Genomic DNA, 16,553 nt, shown 5'->3' with positions numbered 1-16,553 from the left:
CGCTCCCGCTCCGGACGCCGGGATGGGCTCCGGGCTGGGCGCGGGCGGGGGGCGGGAGGAGGCGGGGGGAGGTTACAAAACACCGCTCCACGCGCGCGCCGCCAACGGCGCGGGGTCACGTGGGGGGAACGGGGCGGGCCCGTCCGGGAACGCCTGAGCCCAGGGGCGGCGGCGCCCCGGAACCCCCGCGGCCCGCCCGGCTCCGGGGAGGGGGGAGCGCCCCGGCCGGGCCGCGGGTGGCTGGCGGGAGGAGAGGGCCAGCCCTACGGGTTCACTCCTAGGAGCGGCTGCCGTGGTGAGGGTCGGGCGTTAGCAGGGCTGAGGGGGAGGCAGGGATAGAGGGACGGAGCCGCCGGGGCGGGGAGAGGGCTTGCAGCGGGGAACTGGGGTCAGTAGCTGCCGTGGTCCCGGAGCCATCACCGGCGGGTGCCCGCCGCCCTCTCCGCGGCTGCCACTCTCGCTCTTCTTGGGCCGCTCGGGCTGGCCCCTCTCCCTTCTTTGTTAGTCTTTTAATGGAGGACACGATAAGATAAAAGTTACAAGGTTAAGGAAAAGCTCTTTGTCCTTAGGGTTTGTTTCCCCCTGTGTCGCCGAGCGTTGCCCGCGCTCGCAGGACGGGCCGGACGCGCCCGCTGCTCCCCGCGGTGTGCCACAGCCGCGGCTCTGCGGAAACACCTGAGCTGCTTCGCCTAAAGTACCCACAGCGGGGAAATGCTCCGGCTGCCCAGGTGTATGGCAGCCTCCAATGAAAGCTTCAAGCCTCTTGCATAAGTGTTATGTATTTATAATTATTACTGTGCCTTTTTTTTTTAACGTTAGATGGCTGTCATAAATCCAGACGTTTCAGATAAATATAGCAGTACTTTTAAAACCTTCCAAGCAAAGCTTGCACATCAGGAAAATTAATATATGGCCTTACAACGGGAGCAAACTATATTTATCTTCAGCCGTATTCCGTGTATGGCAGGCTGGAAGATGATGCTAAAGGTTGTTAAGAGAGCTGTAGGCAAAGATGGCATGATTGGAAATAACCAGACACATCTGCATTTCCATCCAGGTGTTTTATCTGACCTCAACTATTCTAAGCTTCATCCAGTGGTTTTCAAGTTCCTAAAGTCAAAGAAAAAAAGATGCTATAGTAATTGAAGCATGAGGGGACCATGGGTGTACTTTAAACATGGATAGGAAAGATGGTATCTTACAGTAATAAATTAAAAAACTGAGTGAGTTAGGAAGTTAGGGTCTAAGGATCAAAGTAAAATAGATAGCTGCAGTGTGAACTTGAGTTGTGGTGGGAAGTTGTGAATTGCTTTGCATTATTATGAATGGTTTTAATGGATTACGGATTCTGGTGTCGATGTGTCAAGCGTGAGTTGTCCCTCACAAAGTATTTGACTTGGCCAATTTGGACAAAAGTAAAACTCTGAAAGAAGTACTGTTAAGCAGTAGTTTATTTTGCATTTCAGATTAGATTACTCATGGAAATACAAAAAAAAAAAAAAATAGGACAAACCCCAAGGGCTTGTGGGATTGGAATTGGGATAGTAAGGCTGTCCTCTGATGGAACAATTTAAAACAGCGTAAATGAAAATATGTTTCCACCACTGCCACTTCCAATGATTCCTATAAAAGTTCATACAATAGTGATTCAAGCAATGATGAATGCAATCAATGCAATCAGCTATTTTACATAATTTCCAGTGTAAAGGCAGAAAATACTCATGTATTTACTGGCATTAGTATCTTGGAGCAGAAGAATTGAGGTTTTTCCTATCATCTTTCTCTTCAAAACTGAAACAGTGAAACAAGGGATTTGAAGTAGGATGGGTGAATAGATGGGTTGGGAGCCTGACATTTTTTATTGCTCTCACCTGTTGTAGAAATATCTGGTATCTGGGAGATTATTTACAAGGAAGCTAGAGAATATATTCACCTCCTCCTTAGTCTCTGGGCATTACTTTTTATCCCTGCTGGAAATGATGCTGGGCCCAGTTAGACTGTGATATTATATTACCCAGTGCTGACAGTCTTATATCTTTGAACTACAGTTGATTCTTTGAGCTGTGGTTTTGGTGTATTATTCCACCTTTGGCATATTTAACTAAGCAAGAAAACAACCCTCAAATTTCAAGTTTTCACTGTGTTAGCATCAGGATGTGATAGTTATGTAAGAGAGGAAGAAAAGACATTTTCAAGATTAGATAACATGCAGCTCCACCACCACTCCATTAAAATAGCACACTCAAAAATCCTTCCCCCCCCAGCTTGTAGGGTCAGATAAATGATATTTTAAAACAACAAAGCCTTGCCATGGCACAGCTCATGTGGGTCATTCTAAGAAAGATTTCAGGGACTGTCCTTTCCCTTCCTGCTGTAGAGCAGCATTGTACTGCTGGTGTTGGAAGTTGGTGGTTCTGATTCAGAAAGGTGCCTGCAAAGCACTGTGCCTTCAGTACAGTGGGGTAGAAGTAATTCCTTTCTTATGCTTTTTAAGGTATTTTGGTTGGGTGTTTTTCCAAGCAATTCCTGTATGAATAATGTGTGCAACTCAATTAGACATGAGATGACAATAAAACAGTGGTTTAAGTTGTATTTGACCATACTTTAGGTAAATTAGACACAATGATTCTGATTGAAGGTCTTCAGAAATCAACAGCAGTATAAACAAAGTAAAGTAAGACCAACCCAGATTACGGAACAGGAAATGGACCCAAAAGTTAATACCTATGTGCTGGAAATCTAGAGCCAAGCCCCATTTTTACAGATTCTAGGCAAATACCCCACAAAAAAGTAGTTAACCCAAAGGATGTGGTTGTATTCTAAAAGAAATAATGGCTTTCTGGCTGTTTCTCCTCTTTTTCTTTGAAGGTAGATGCTAGTTACCCAGCTATTGTAATTTTTTGTAAAGATATGAGTAGCAAAGGCAAAATAAATAATTGGAGAAAGATTAGATTGGGCAAATAAGAGTCATACTTAAGAAAACCATAATATTCATGAAAACTATTTGTTCTTCCGATAAACACTTAAGTATCATTTCTTCTGGGGGAAATAAAACCCAACAAAAAAGGAAATATCAAGCCATATTGAAAATTCTTGATTGGCTTTTGAAGACCTTACCTGATAATGTTTGAGTTCCTTCAGCCTTGGTTAAGAAATAATGTTCAGAACTAACTATGATTTGTTTTGTTTTCGGTTTTCATTGTTGTTAAGTAGAATTTTGTGGCTCTAGTGAGATAGTTCTGACAGAGAGATTTTTAAATGGAAAAATCCTCAGCATCAGTGTAGTAAAACAGACACTAATCCTTGTTTGTGCAACGCAATGGTGGGCAAAAGTTGGTTTTGATTTTTTTTTTTTCAAGTTAGGAGTGGTCAAAAAGCTGCATTTGCAGCTTGACCTCAAAAGTTAAGTTATGGTGAGCTGAAGAGGGCTGGACTGTCAGGAGTACTGTGGCCAGGAGGACCAGGGCAGGGATTGTCCCCCTGTACCTGGCACTGCTGCCACAGCTCGAGTGCTGTGTCCAGTTTTGGGCCCCTCCCTACAAGAGGGACGTTGACGTGCTGGCACAAGACCAGAGTAGGACAATAGAGCTGGTGAAGGTCTGAAACATAAGTCCTATAAGTAGCTGGGGGTACTAGAGTTTGTCCCAGAGACTAGTCCTTCCAAAAAGAAAAGAATTTTAAATGAGCAAGATTTATTTTAGATTCTTTCTTTTGGCAAAGGCAAGAATTCTAGCATTTTTATGAAATGTGTTAAATGCAGTGACTTCTGCTGCACAAAACCAGGTTTTAGCTGTCTAAATAAACTGCTAATTAACAAACAGTCAAATGCTCGTTGGGATTTCCCTTCAGTTCAGCATGAAATCTGAATTCTGCTTCATAGCCTTATGTATGGCAATTGCCAATGGATAAAGGAAAAGACTGTGGATGTGGTCTGCCTAGACTTTAGTTAAGCCTTTCACACTGTTTCCCACAGGCTTCTCCTGGAGAAACTGCCTGCTCATGGCTTGGACAGGTGCACTGTGTTCCTGGCTGAAAAGCTTTCTGCATGGCCAGGCCCAGAGAGTGGGGGTGAACAGAGTGACATCCACCTGGCAGCCAGTCCCTAGTGGGGCTCCCCAGGGCTCAGTACTGGGCCAAGTTTGGTTTCATGTTTTGATCAATGCTCTGGGGGTAGGGGTCAGTCTCTTCTCCAAGAAAGCAGCAATACAATGAGAAAATGGCCTCAAGTTGCCCAAAGGGAGGTATAAATTGGCTGTAGGGAAAACTTTCCTTACTGGAAGGGTGGTCAAGCATTGGAACAGGCTGCCCCAAGCTGTGGTGGACTTACCATCTATGGAGGGGTCTAAACCACAAGTAGATGAGCCAGTTAGGAATGTGGTTTAGTGGTAGCCTTAGCAGTGCTGGGTTAACAGCTGGACTTGATCTCAAAAGTCTTTTCCACCCTAAATGATTCTCTGGTTTTATGTCCTCATTTTTGGTTCAACTACAGTTTTGGAGGTGTCTGCCCACATTGTCAAGAGAGCCCTGAGGAGCTCACTCCTGCTGGGTGATTTTGCATATGGGGCAGTGACACCCAGAGCCCAGGAGATGCTGATCCCCCTTCCTCTTTCCCAGTTACTGGAATGCTAGTTTGTCTGTGGTGCTGACAAGTCTCTTCTCACCTCCAAAAACAACTGTTTTATGTCTTAACCAGAGACTTCTTGTCTTCAGTAGATCCAATGACACTTCTGAGATTTGTCTGTATGAGATTTCTTTCACTTTCATGATGATGGTGATGGCAGGAATACTTGTCTTAAAAATACAAATGACAAAGGTTAGAGTGTATAAAAGGAAAGAAAGTTTAGAGCAGATTTTAACTAAAGAGATAGACTCATCTAGGGGAGGCTGAGCTAAGTTTCCAAATGTGACAGAACTGACAGCCATGACCATCAGATGATCTGGGAAGAAAATCTGGGACACTGGCTGAAGATGAGCAAGCACAGTATTGCTTACAAGAACAAAGAAAAAGGCATTCACCGAGTATAGACTATGAAGCTACCTCAATAGTACATTTGGGATGTAGAACACATTTTTGAGTGAAAAACTAATGAGAGACATGAAGCTAACATAAACACCATAACACATAACCCTTGAATTTACTTAACGTAGACTAAAGTCAACCTAACTAGGTCTGCTTTTGTTCTTGTAATGGAAATTATATTCTGCAGACAGTCAGTGCTCAGTCTCTCATCTCTTAGGACTCGAGTAAAGCAGATGATATAATGAGCCACATGGAAAATTTTGACTAAAACAGAGTAAGGTGGAATTGCTAAATAGTTGGCGGGTCCGAAAGATCCTGTTAAAAGCCTATGGAAATGGATCATGAGATAGGAAGAGCTTCCTGTCTGGAACACACTTCAAATGCATTTTCTGAGGATCAGCTTTAGTACTAATTTTAGTTGATATTTTCATCAGTGACCCTGGCACAAAAAGACAGGAAATTGATCTTTTGGTTTGGCAGCAAGTAAGAAAGTGATGTCAATAAACTGAGGAGAAAAATGTCAGACAGAAAGAAACCAAACTGCATGACTACTGGGATAGTAGGAATGGAAGAATTGTAGTCATGCAAGTGTCAAACCATGTACATCTATTAAGAAAAAATATTGCTAGATACTGAGAGTTTATTAATGGGAAGTGATAAAAGGTGAGAAAGAACAGGAAGTTATAAAAATAAAACAAACTGATATAAACCTGGACTTTTTTTTTCCTGTTGAGATAAGAAATTACTCATTGTGCTATATGTGACTCTGGTGAGCAGAGTCACACAATAGACAGTTCTGGTCAGGTTATTTGTAAAAAAAGAGGAAGTATAACTAACTGAAAGAAGAAAAGGATAATTTGGAACAGATTTACCATACAACAATAATTGGAGAAATGCTTGCTTCCCCCACTGTCTTGCCAAAATGAGGATGGAGAGGAGACATGATTGCCCTATGTAAGTGATTTATGAGAACAAATAGCAAGTGACACATAAGAAAAATTAGGAATTAAATTACTAAAAGAAATTCAGGTTAGGAGAATACTTCTTAGAATCTGAAGTGACATTATGGGATGGTTTCTGAGAAACAGTGGGAGGATTTACAGGCTGTCAAACAGTGCTTGTTAATGCCAGGACAGGGATTACCTGGCATGCTAAGCTGTTATAGCAAGGGACTGGGTTCAGTCTGAAGAACAGAAAACAGTTAATCAGTAGGAAACAAGTTAGTAAACAGAAGAATAATTGACAAATTGCTATCTAAACTTTTCAACTATCAAGTCCACCCCTTAGTCTCAGTCATTGTTACACAGTGAATGTTTCAGTGTCTCTCATCTCAGCAGGGCAACGAAAGGAATGGTTGCAAACTCAAAAGGACCACAATTGAAATACCCCCCTTGGAAAAGATACAAACTCCCTTAGGGAAGAAGACTGGAGAAGTGTGAGGGAAGGAGAGGGAATAACCTCTTCCTTTGAAAGACAGCAGGAATAAGGCATCCTAACCCTCTGCTCAGGTTAGGATACCCAGCACACTGGCAGGACCGACAGAGAAAGCAGCTGCTGTCAGTGCAGTAAAATATCCATACCCACCTCGTGGAGCCATAGAGAGGCATGTTAGCCACTACTTCCATGGTTGCCAAAATTGGGCGGGGAGAGAAAGCAGCAAAATCCAAGTTTAGCCACCTTGAGCTTTCTCTAGTAGCACTCCAGAGAGGAAGTGCTCATGGCTGCTGCCCTGCCTCTGCAAACCATGCATGGCACTGGGAACTTCCCAGGGATCGTGACTAAACCATTCCCTTTTGCTTTTCACTCCTAAATGGCTGTTCTGCCATTCTCACTGCTTTAGCTGAATTGGGCATGTTCCACTTCAGGTGGATCCAGTGAAGGAGAGAACAGGCCATGCTTTTATACCTTTGGTGATTGCTCTTTGTGGGAAAAGACCAGTTGAGCTGAGGTTGAATCCTCTTATGGGAAATGAGCTTATTACTACTGATAAAATTTTTGTTAAATACCATTTAATTATTTTTTTTTAATTCATACAAAAGAAACTGGCAAAACTCCAGTATAAACAGCCCTGTGAAAATAGCCATGTCAAATACTTTTCTGAGACATTTGACATCTCTCTAATAACTTTTTTTGTAATTGTTTCAGAAGGAAAGTGTGCAACATAAGAACCTGCAAAGAGTTTATACATAGTCATGCCTTCCATGTGTTAACTACTGGGGAACAGTTTCAGAGTACTTCACATTATAAATTGTTACTTATTTACCATGCCAGTTGGTGACCAAGGTAGCTTATGTGAAATGGATTTGCCGTTTCTATTACTGTTAGTTGAAATTTTCCAGTGAAACATTTTCTCAAATTAAAAGAAAAAGAAAAATTACCCATCCATCAGGAAGGCAATGCTTTGTAGAAGAGTTTTTATTCAGATAATTTGACAAAACATGGGTAAGTTTTTATGAGAAGCATTTTCCAAATATGCATGAAGACAGCACTGGTGGTTTCTCTATATTTCCAGAATAGCTGTACCATGGGACTAGTCCCACATGCCTCTGATCTGGTTAAATCCCTGTTGTGGAACAGAGGAAACTGATTTTGGGAAATCCATTTCTTGTCAAAGGTCAGCTCCTGGCTCCATAGCAAAAGCCTTCTGCCATGTGTCTGTAGCTGCAGTTAAAAAACTTCCAATTTCCTACTGAATCAGCGACCAGGACCTTGCAGTTCTGGCTTCCAAGCCTCCTCACATAAAAACATGATATGCATAATTAGTAATGATATAGACATATTAGAGAAAATCAAGTTTTTCTTGAGAATCTACTGTAATTTCCAACTTCTAAAAGCAGATCTGTTTAGAAAAACTTTTTTACTTTTTCATCCATGAATAAAAATATTTTTCCTCAGCTTTATGGTATTTATTTTTTCCTAAAGTAGTTAAAAGTCATTAAAATTGATGCTTGATGTTTGAGTCATTTCAGCCCTGGCTAAGAAATAATGCTCAAAACCAACTTGGCTTTGTTTTGTTTCAGTTTGTTCTGTGTTGCTTAGTAGACTTTTGGGGCTTTAGTGAGATAGTTCCAGCAGAGAGATTTTTTAATGGAAAAATGCTCAGCATCACTGCAGTTAAACAAACACTAACCCTTGTTTGTGCAACACAGTGGTAGACAGAAGTTGGCTTTGAATAATTTTTAGTTATGAGTGGCCACAAAGCTGTATTTGCAGCTTGGTCTCAAAAGCTAATTTGAGCTGAACAAAGCTAGACTGCTACCACTATATCTAGCATTACTGGGCAACACTGCAGTGTGAATTTTCCAAGGGATCTTAATTCCCTTTGAGAAAATTTGAGCTATCAATTCTCAGTACTTTTGAAAGAAACCAGCCCAATAGTGTGTCATTTAGTTACACGGTAATTATGTATGCATTAGTATGAGACAAAATGACCAAACATTGGATAAATAGTTAACTACATGTTAGAAAGATAAAGATCTCATTAAAAATAAAAAGGGAGGCAAAACATAATTGGACCTAAAATACTTAGGTAAAGACAGAGAGAGAATTTATCAGCTTGATCCAATAAGGGACTTAAATACCTAAGGCAAGGTTTATGGAGAATTCAGGTTCCTAAGTCAAAAAATGAGATCAACAGCTCATGCAGCTGCTGCCTAACCCAGGAGTGCCTAAAATCACCAGGCTCTTCCTTGATTGTAATCTATATCTTTAGAGTGTCTCAGATTTTGCTTTTGTGCACAGTGTGCAGCAGCTAGAGCAGTTCAGGCACTTATTTCACATTCAGCCATTTGCAGTCCTCGACTGAAAAGTTCAAGGATGCTTTTCTGTCAGTGTACACAGGCCACACCAGGCACAGAGTCACATTCTGAAATTTGTTCTATTTGCTTGCTTTTAACATGAAAATGGGAGAGGTGGAATAACCTTTCATTTAACAGTCTCTCTGTTAGATTATTGATACAAGGATAATTCTTGCACATCATTTCTGTTCCTACAGACTGCAGAATTCTTTGCTTCATTGTGGCCTGACTTTTAACAGGAACAGGACAGGATCATCTTTGTTTTCAGTAGCCCTGTCTCTTGCTGGGTAGGATCACTTTTCTGTGCTGTGTTGATTTGCATCTTTTGTATTTAATGGAGAAACACAGACAATGGGTTGCTGTATAGGAGGCTCTTGTTTTCTCATTTCCTTCTGTTACCCTGGCTGTGATTTAACAGAATACTGCAAGCCCTGCTCCTCATTCCTTTTTCTTTTTTTTAACAGAATGGTAATTGGATCCTACAGTTAGGAGGACTCTAAGCTGTGAATTTTAAGCATGCTGTGTTATCTGTGTTGTGGCCTGACTTAAGTTTCTAAGGAATTGCAATAATGCTGCTGCATTTCTGGGGTTTGGTAAGTCTGGTAATTATAATTTGAAACTGTGGAACTGACTATCCTGAAAACGCTAATAAGTGGAGTCTCTCATTTCCCTGTTTTCCTGTTCATCGTATTTTTTCTTTTCCTGTATGTGATAATATGTGGTTGTAGATTCTAAAGTGTAGCTGAATGCTTCTACATGTGCAAGGCAACAAACTTAAAAATGTGATCAAGAAGGTCTTATTTTAAATTATTCCAGCTTTAAAAAGTAACTTAACTCCAGATATGACATGAATCATATTTGTCTTTTCTTCAGGAAGAGAAACCCTGGACTGATCAGACTCTTTCCTTCAGCCATTGTTGCTTGGTAGGAGAGGTGCATATAATCTACAGATTTATAAAATAGTTAAATATTCACTGGAAAATGTGCTTCTATTAATATAAATTATAATTGTTCAAAGAGCAATGCACTTACAGTGTGAAGTACTAAATTTAAAGAGATAAAGTGCAGGAGCTCTTAGTGCAGAACTGTAACGAAATACTGAACAGAAACTGAAATAATAGCAAAGGAAATACTGAAAAGGCTTCAATTAAAGAAGATGTTTTTTATTATTAAACTTGCTCATTAAGGAAGTGTGCAAAAAGCAAATAAGTCAGCATTTTTAATGTTTATCAGTATATTTTCCTTCAGCTGAAGGTTGTTTGCTTACAGTCAGGTTGAATATCTCACAAATTTTTTCTGCATTTTTATGTATTCACTCTACAGAAAAAGTACAGGCTGATTGTTTAAAAAATAATGTGTAGCAAAAGAAAAGGTAGTGATTTTGGACATGTGTTCTATATTCTAACTTGGTATTTAAAGGACAATTTATGTTGGTATCTGTATATATTCTCTAATATTTTCTAATATATTCCCTGATAAAATATATATATTCTCTATTATAAAGCTGAATGTTTTGCATCTCTTTATAATCATCCTCTGAGATAAATAATATTGAGATTCATTTGGTGTTGAATACAGTTTCCAAATGAGAGCCATCTCTTTGAATTTTTAATAATTATTGCTCTTAATTCTTATACAAGTGAAAAAGGGGGAAATTACAGTTATTGCATCATATTTGCATTAAGGTATGCCTGTATTGTAAAATCAAATCTTCAACCAAAGTAGAAGGAAGGAAAAAAGCTTATTATGCTTGATACCTAACCTCTTGGAAAAAACCTTCCATTTCTGGGTGGTCAATAATAAATGCACAATTAAATTCAGAGTTTCAGTCAATTAAAGTACATTTTAAGAAATGCATATAGAAATCAGAAAATACTTGGCAGCCTACTTATAGTGGTAACTGGAGGAAAAAGCCCTTCATTTGTTATTACTGTATTGGACTGCTGCTAGTATTAGATAAATTGCTCAGTCTAAATAAATCCAGATAATGATAAAATAGTTAGCAATCTTTTAAAATTCTGAAGGAGTTGTTAACTTTACAAAATTTGTGTTTACTTATTCTTCTTAGGTTAGCTCTTTGGGATCAGAGGAGCAATTGCTCCTTGTGTTGTAGATATTTCTCATTCATAGAGTTCCATAGAGTTTTTGCATGTATATCCACTTTTTCCTTGTCTGATTGGTGCCCTTCCTTCAGAAGTTTTAGACCACTGGGCAAATATTTTGTATCAAAGAGAAAAGGAATTACATTATTTTTCTTCAAAACTCTGTGACTAATGCTCTCTACTAAATATAATGTTATGTAAAGAACATGAGCTGAAGAAAAAGCAGTTACTTTTATCACAGTGGCAGAAGACATCTAATTAAATCACCTTATTGGCAAGAGTTTACCTTTTAGCAGCAAAATGGATGTTACTGCTTATTCTGACTATTCAATATTCTTTTTCTACTTTGGCTTGTACCTACTACTGTAACCCATGTCCTGTTTGCTTCTTGAGCATCAGCAGCATCACCCAGCAGTATATTGTGTGCTGTAGGCTGAGATATCACAGCTACACCTTTTCAGATCTTCTCTTTCACGTCTTCTCTTCTCTCCTACAAAGGTGCTACAGGAAAGGTACACCTTTATTTTACTCCTGCCAGAGACACCAGATAAGAGGGTTCAACTGGGATACCATTACTCTCCATTAGACCAATGTTTTTCAGTGGAGCACAGGATCATACAGGAGAGAAGTGAGCACTCAGATTCTTCATTTCAGCATGATTGTGTAAAGAACACTATGTTTCAGTCTTTCTCCCACCTATATGTCTCTTTCACCATGTTTATAGAAGAAAATAATTGAGTATCTGGTCTTTGGCTCTTGTCCACAAAGACTCTATCTAGAGACAAAATAAGACTTCATTTATTTTTTTTTTCCATTCCTGAAAATGCAGTGCAACATTTTTTTAAAAACTCAAATGTATATTGAACATAATTTGTCCATGCAGTTGTAACAAGTTTCAGCCATACCGAGTCTAGGCTGACCACAGTTATTCACAGGAGGTTCTGTGGTAAGTAGCCCATCCCAAAAGGATTCTGTGTGATGCGTTCTGTCCTTGTCATACTGTATATAATCATTACATTTTAGGGATCTTTTTTAATGATTTGCATCCCTCAATTTCTGATTGCCCAGGAAAGGTTTCACAAGAGCTGAAAGACTGTGATAAGCCCATGCATATGAGAGTATTTTTAAAATCAGATATTTTGTTTATCTTCATATTTCTACCTCTAGTAAAAAAAAAAACAAACACTTTTTTTTCCAGTGAACAGCTTATCCTGCTGTTTTTCATGGGTTTGCTGATGTGCTGGATCTGTTTTTCATTTGTGTTTGGCTCTGCTGGTATTGGTAGATCACCTGAGAGCCCTGCCTTACTCCCAGTTCGTGCTTGCCCTTCGCTGGAGAGCTGCAAACCTGATGAGCTGTTGTCATCATTTTTCTTTGTGACATTCTGTAGAGCCTTCTTTTTAGAAAGTGCTTGGTTTGTGTCCTGGGACTCTCAGCTATGGAGATTTGATGTATGGCTCACTCTTTCAAGTTTCATGGTTCCTGTAATATTTCATCCTCCTGCTGGTACTGATTTAACACCTCAATTCCTGGCCATAAAATTAAGCCAAAAGTTAACTGTGTAGACTAGATGCAAATATTTATTATTAATTGTAGAAATAGAAGCTGCAACATGTTTTTCTTTGTTGTTTTTAAACATTGGAATGGACTGCTGAGGGAGGCAATGAAATCACCGTCTGTGGAAGTGTTCAACAAATGACTGCATGGGGCACTAAGTGCCATGACATAGTTGACAAGGTGGTGATCAGTCAAAGAGGTTGGACTTGATGAGCTCAGAGATCTTTTCTAACTTACATGATTCTGTGATTCATTAAAAAAATATTCTCAGAGCTTTTTTTCCTTGGTACCTGGATCACCTTAATAAAAATGGTTAGTGGAAAACTGATATTCACAGGACTGATTCCTGGGGGTAACAGTCTCAGAATTTTTAACTTCTGCAACACCATTAACAAAATTAATAGTTAGGTCAGTAATTGATTTCAGGCTTAAAAGCAGGTTACAATTACTGTAGGGCTGAGTCATGTCTTAGACATAGTAGCTAAGTAAACTGTTCTGGTAAAGTAAACAGTAATACATCAGAACGAAAGGTTTCTGAATAAGCTACTTGCTGATAAATTACAGCATAGCAGAGCTTGCCTGTCAAGAATGAGAAGCAAAGAAGGCGTCAGCCTATAGTCTTTTTTTATCCAGAAGTCTTTCTCATTGTAAAAAATACATTTCTTACAATACATTGTAAGAAAAATACCAGGTATTTGTAGAGGGAAGTTTAATAAGTAATTATTGGGAAGAAAGAAGCAAAACTGAAGGTATATTTTACAAAGACATCCTACATGTATATTTACATAATGGGACTGAGTATATTTATACTAATGGGACTGAGATGTCCCTCTTTTCCTTGAAATCACCTCTTTGCCAGTGGTGTAAAGTTGGCAAGTCATGGATGTTGCTGCTTTCCTACTTTCTGGTGTCACTTAAAGAAACATATAGGTTGTGTTCAGATTGTACCATAGCTCAGATTTCCCTGTGTCCGCAGCGTTTTTGGGAGCACAGTGTTAACTGTAAGCAACCTCTGATCCTTCCTTTCCTGGCCCAGATAGAAGCATATGAATGATCAATGCATCAGTGAATTTGAAACAAGTCTTCAGTCTTGGTACTGCTTCATTTTGCAATGATGACCTCCTTTCTGTAGATCTCAATAGAAAGATGTAATGCCTATATCAGTTCTTACTGCAAATAACAGTTTCTCCGTGGAATGACTATATTAAGAAATCTCACTTTGAAATGACAATTTTACGGTGATTTGCATAAGAAATAACAATGCCTATAGTTAGATTGATTGTTGTTTTGAAGTAAGGACATTGTTGTCTTAGAAGTTTGAGTTACTTGATTTTTTTTTTTAATTTTAGTTTTCAGAATACTGGATTATACCTTCTCTTCCACTATTGCTTCTACTGCATATCTTATTCCTACAATTCTCATATTATTATTCTATTAAAATAAAATATATACACAAATATATATATGTACTTGTGAACAAAATATTTACATATTAAATATCTAAATATTTTTTTTAAATTGCATTTCTATTAGCTTCTTTGAGCATTATCTGGAAAAAAAAGAAGCTTTAAATGAGGAGAGTAATAAGTGCTTTAAATCTTAAAAAAAAAAAATACTACTTTTGCTCCTGTTTGGACTTCTGTTGTAAAAGTGGTGCAGTGTGCTTTTCTGCATTCCAGAAATTTCCTGCGAGTCAACAGCTTGATTGATTGATTGATTCATAATTTGTATTGTGTACCAGAAGTGTTGTTCAATTAAAAACTGCTTGCTGCACTTTTAGATCAGGGGGAGGACGTGCAGGTGGAGTCACTGGTGCCAAGTGGGAGCTGCTGGTTGGGTTTACCCTGCAGCCAAGGGCCTGTGCTGCCCAACGCAGGCTTGAAGGCTGGACATGCAGCACAGGGCTGGGGAGCTGCTCTGCTTCCCTGCTCTGGGGGTCACTGCTCCTTGGTGTACAGCAGTCTTCTGGGCAGGATCACCACTGCATATTTGAGGTTATAGAAAGGGAAAGGATCTTCTGAACTTTTATAAAGTGCGTGAGCTTCCCTCCAGAGCAGCCAGTGTTAGTGCCATCAGGATTACCTGTGCTCGACTGTATCCCTGCTTTCAGTGCTTTGAGAAGAGCACATCTCCACTGCTGTTTCTCCTGCAGTGGAAATTGCATCTTGTAGTTCCATTGCTTGGCTCCTGGAGTCAGGATCAGGCCTTAGCAAAAAAGTCTGTGAAGATGCTCAAGGGCAATTAAAAATTGTGAAGCAAAATCATGATGATTATTAAAAATTCCACTGTTATCATTGAAGGTGTTAGCACTGAATGAGATTAAGAAGTTCTTTTTCTAAGGCAGCCTTGAATTTCTGTTTTTCTTTCATTTCAGATAGAACAAAAGGTAATTTTAAAATTTTTGCCCATTCAGTCAAGATGCAGACAAACAAATACGCACCTTAGATTATTAAAAATTTGGAATTACTTTTATTTCTTTAGGAACAACAGACATAATATGCTTTATTTCATGTAAATTCAACTCTCAGTGTTTTCTGTTTTAGGATGGTATCATCTGGGAATTTTAGAAGGGTTTGCTGTGCCTGTTGTGCTTTACAAGCTCAAATCTCTGGCCAAAACATGTTTCTCTTGATGAAGAAGAAGATTCACATATCTCCAGGCAGATGTTTTCCTGCAGGCTTGGCCCTAAGAAGAAAGGAATTTTAAATTCCTGCTTGACTTGGTAAATGTGCTGAGCGGGAGATATATTTATTCAGTGTTTAATAAACTAGTTGGGAACAATGTTTCAGATGAGATAGAGAAAAAAAATTGTAGTTGGAAATTATATATAGTTTTCCCACTAGAAAATTGGCAGTTAACAACTACATTATTTGTCGAAAAATCTTTCAAGCAAGAAACTAAAGTCAGCTCTATTTGCACAAAACTAATGGTCTAACATTGTAAACAATTTTTAATGATTTCTGTCATGCGTAATACATCCCAGAAGCAACATACATTTGAATGCAAAACAAATGTACTTTTAGGAAAGTGAAAATAAACAAAAATAGACATTTCTGCCAACCTTTCAAGTAATTATTTAGTATGAAAAGTTTGGCCATAAAGCTTTAAGACTTGCATTTTGCATTGAAGTTTTCAGTGGAACTGTACAGTTATTGAACAGAGCAAAAAGAGTAAAGAATTTTTTAGTAACAGGGAGTAACAGATTATTTTTTAAACTGTTTTCATTCTATTATGCATAACTGTTTCAGTTAGAAAGGAATTTTACTAAATAACTGCACCTTTTTATTTACTTTGTTTTGCTTTGTCATTAGATTGTGAATTTCATCATTCAGGACAGTTCCCATTCTTGATCTGCATAATTCCATGGGAGGCATCTAAGTTCTGGGCCACCAAAGCTTCAATCATATTAGAGATGGTGGATGTTTCAGGTGTTGGGCAGGAATGTGGACTCACTTATGCTCGCTCAGAAAAGTACTCCTGCCCTTGTACATGCTTTTAGGCAACTGACTCCTGGCCTGACGTACTCTGGCTCTCGAGGAATGGAATACACTCAGTGCTGGTAGCTCTGTGAGCAGCTGCAGGGCTGGCTCCAGACTGAGCTCTGGTGGTGAGACCCCCCCAACAAGAGGCCATGAACTGGAACCAACCTTTGTACAGCCAAGGGCACGGGGACCTGTGGTGCCAGCCAGGGCACTGGACACTCAGAGACACGGCAGGAGCTCAGGACCTCCAGATCTTCCTGTGAGGGTATAAAACCCCAGGTTTTTCTTTGTTTAGATCCCCTTCTTGGCAACACTGAATAACAGAGTAACACTTGAGCTGTTATTCTGTTGTTGCACCATGATTAAAATGTTTGGGGGATCCAGATGTCTCAGACCCTGCTATGGGAAACCTGGAGTTGAGCCAAGAGGGAAACCTGGTGTGACTGTGTGAGAGTTGCATGTGTGGCTGCAAAGGGACCTCAGTGCCAGCTTGGGTGGCGTGAGAGTAACTGGCAGAGTTACTTCTGAATGGTCAGACAGGAAGTTTCCTTAACACATCCTTTGGTGGCCTCCAGTTGCGTTGGGTCAGAGCAGA

The 16,553-nt window shown here is 39.5% G+C and overlaps 1 long non-coding RNA gene across 1 annotated transcript in view; it reads left to right on the top strand.

Annotated features, from left to right (window-relative positions):
- The first annotated feature begins 219 nt into the window (after positions 1-219).
- LOC131083962 (uncharacterized) overlaps positions 220-16,553 on the top strand; it is an 81,674-nt gene continuing 65,340 nt past the window's right edge. The window contains exons 1-3 of the long non-coding RNA XR_009114496.1: positions 220-295; positions 9,282-9,410; positions 11,418-11,547. This is a non-coding gene — a long non-coding RNA (uncharacterized LOC131083962). The remainder of the gene's footprint in view (positions 296-9,281; positions 9,411-11,417; positions 11,548-16,553) is intronic.

The sequence above is a fragment of the Melospiza georgiana genome, chromosome 5, assembly GCF_028018845.1.
Source record: "Melospiza georgiana isolate bMelGeo1 chromosome 5, bMelGeo1.pri, whole genome shotgun sequence".
Taxonomy (NCBI): domain Eukaryota; kingdom Metazoa; phylum Chordata; class Aves; order Passeriformes; family Passerellidae; genus Melospiza; species Melospiza georgiana.
The sequence above is the reverse complement of the archived record's forward strand: the minus strand, read 5'-3'. Positions and strand labels throughout refer to the sequence as shown.